The 2832-nt window shown below is 39.1% G+C and overlaps 1 protein-coding gene across 1 annotated transcript in view; it reads right to left on the reverse strand.

Moving 5' to 3' along the window:
• LOC101862657 (cholinesterase) overlaps positions 1 to 2832 on the reverse strand; it is a gene marked incomplete at its 3' end in the record, with an annotated part of 15015 nt that overhangs the window by 5001 nt on the left and 7182 nt on the right.

The following is a 2832-nucleotide window of genomic DNA, read 5'->3' on the forward strand; positions in this document are numbered from 1 at the left end:
AGAGAGAGAGAGAGAGAGAGAGAGAGAGAGAGAGAGAGAGAGAGAGAGAGATAGAGATAGAGAGAGTTGTTATGTTTCGGTGTCGGTATGTGTGTGTGTGAACAAACTGGAAGGAAACTGGAGACGTATCCTTGTCTCACATGGGCGACCTTGGCTATATTTGTGTTCCTAAATATGCGAGGCAGCGTGGTGGAATCACGCTCTCGTCAAAATAATCAAAGTGAAGAAACTTGCATTTTTCAGCACGTTTGTGAATTTGTATCAATTTTTTGTTTTTTTGGCCCCTTTCATGCCCATTAAAAAACTCATTTCCGTGTGGATTTTTCTGGAAAATGATTAAAGGCACAAACAATGTAAATTTTCAGTTATCAAGGGCACTTAAGCTAAGGAAATAACTAATTTTGACGGCCATTTTCTCACTTATTTTACCTCTGAAAACAGGTGACCCCCACCTCCTTTATGCGCAGATATATCGACGTGTATTCAAGATACATTTATATTTTTTCCACCCAAATAAAAACAAATGAACAAGCTTTAAGATGATACCAATAACTCTACATGCCCAAAAATTGACGAGAGCCTGATTCCACCGCGCTGCCTCACATTTGTGTTCCTAAAAAATACCCTGTGTTCTGACCCCCAAACTGCTATGGTGTGTGGAGATGGCTCAGAATTGTGTGCTTATTAGACTTCTCTTTTTAGCGTTTTTAACCCTGTCCGCACGACGTGTTTTACCATCGTATCCATACGACGTTGGGAACTCTGGGCCACCACTTAACCCTGTCCATACGTCGTGTTTTACCATCGTATCCATACGACGTGGAGAACTCTGTGCCACCACTTAACCCTGTCTATAAGTCGTGTTTTACCATCGTATCCATACGACGTGGGGAACTCTGTGCCACCACTTAGCCCTGTCCATACATCGTGTTTTTCCACCGTATCCATACGACGTGGAGAACTCTGTGCCACCACTTTCCAAAGAAGAAATTTACTCGTTAATCCGATCCGTACACTTTGCATAGCAGTCTGTCAAAATGACTTTTTGAGATATACTGAAAGTTTCAAAGAGATCTTCGTACAGGAAGTATTCTAATAAATGTGAAGAATACAACCCTGGAGGGTACAAAATGACCCCCGGGCGTACGGTTAGGGTTAAAGACACAGCGACCTGCAGGCTTCTATGACATTATACAGGTTGTCATAACACGGGAGCAAAAACGTTCCGTCTCCATATCACATCATATCACATCATATCACATGTAGATCAACTCATTAAGCACAAAAAGTCAGCTATATGGCTTCACTTGATGCACACTTCATGTCTATAATATCCGGCAACGTTCAAAACTACAAAGTTCTATCTCCATTACGTATGGGAGGCAGCGTAGTGAAATCAGGCTCTCGTCCATTTTTGGGCATGTAGAGTTATTGATATTATCTTAAAGCTTGTTCACTTGTCTTTATTTGGATGAAAAAAATATCCATTTATCTTGAATACAAGTCGAGATATTTGGGAATGAAGGAGGTGGGGGTCACCTGTTTTTAGAGGTACAATTAGTGAGAAAATGGCGCCGAAGATTAGTTATTTCCTTAGCTAAAGAGTCCATGGTAACTGAAAATTTACATTTTTTGTGTGCCTTTAATCAACGTTTTTCAGAAAACCACACAGAAATGAGTTCTTTAATAGACATGAAAAGTGTTGAACCAAAAAACAAAAATGTTATTAAAATTCCTAAACCTGCGGAAAAGTCCAAGTTTGTTCACTTTGATTATTTTGACGAGAGCCTGATTCCACCACGCTGCCTCACATTTAGATCAACTCATTCAGCACAAAAAGCCGGGCTTCACTTGATGCACACTTCAAGTCTATAATATCCACGTTCAAAACTACAAAGTTCTATCTCCATTATATATAATAAAAAGGTTAAGATAATATCCTATCAGAATGGGACCCTATTGAAAAAATTAATAATATTATGTGGCGTTTCAAGGCTCTGCTGATCTTTTGCCAGCCAGCATGGGAAAGTTTTCTCCCCGCTTGGAATGCTTTGTATCTGTGGCCACGCTACACACATGTGAAACAGCGTGGTGGAATCAGGCTCTCGTCAAAATAATCAAAGTGAAGATACTGGCATTTTCCGCAGGTTCGTTAATTTTTATCAAATTTTTGTTGTTTTTTTTGTTCAACACCTTTCATGCCCATTAAAGAACTCATTTCTGTGTTGATTTTTCTGAAAAGCGTTGATTAAAGGGAAAAAAATGTTAATTTTCCGTTACCACGGACTCTTAAGTTAAGGAAATAAATACATTTTGAAGGCCATTTTCTCACTAATTTTACCTCTGAAAACAGGACCCCCACCTCCTTCTTTCGCAAATATCTCGACTTGTTTTCAAGATAAATGGATATTTTTTTCTTCCAAATAAAGACAAGTGAACAAGCTTTAAGATGATACCAATAACTCTACATGCCCAAAAATGGACGAGAGCCTGATTCCACCACGCTACACACAATGTGACAATGTGCCCTGTTCGCACGGGTTGCGATCCTATCTTTTTCAGAAGCAACAGAGCGTGACAACTGACAATCCACGTTGCTCTCTCACAGCATTGATTGCAAGGCTCAAATGTTAATGCTTAGCATTATATCGCCTCTGCCTTTCTGTATTTTCGAAAAATGTTGTTATTGTTGTTGCAGGTGTTGTTTGTTTGTTTGTTGTCGTTGTTGTTGTTGTTGTTGTTGTTGTTGTTGTTGTTATTGTTGTTGTTGTTGTTGTTGTTGTTATTGTTGTTGTTGTTGTTGTTGTTGTTATTGTTGTTGTTGTTGTTGTT

This window comes from Aplysia californica, unplaced genomic scaffold (genome assembly GCF_000002075.1).
Source record: "Aplysia californica isolate F4 #8 unplaced genomic scaffold, AplCal3.0 scaffold00255, whole genome shotgun sequence".
In the NCBI taxonomy this organism is placed as follows: domain Eukaryota; kingdom Metazoa; phylum Mollusca; class Gastropoda; order Aplysiida; family Aplysiidae; genus Aplysia; species Aplysia californica.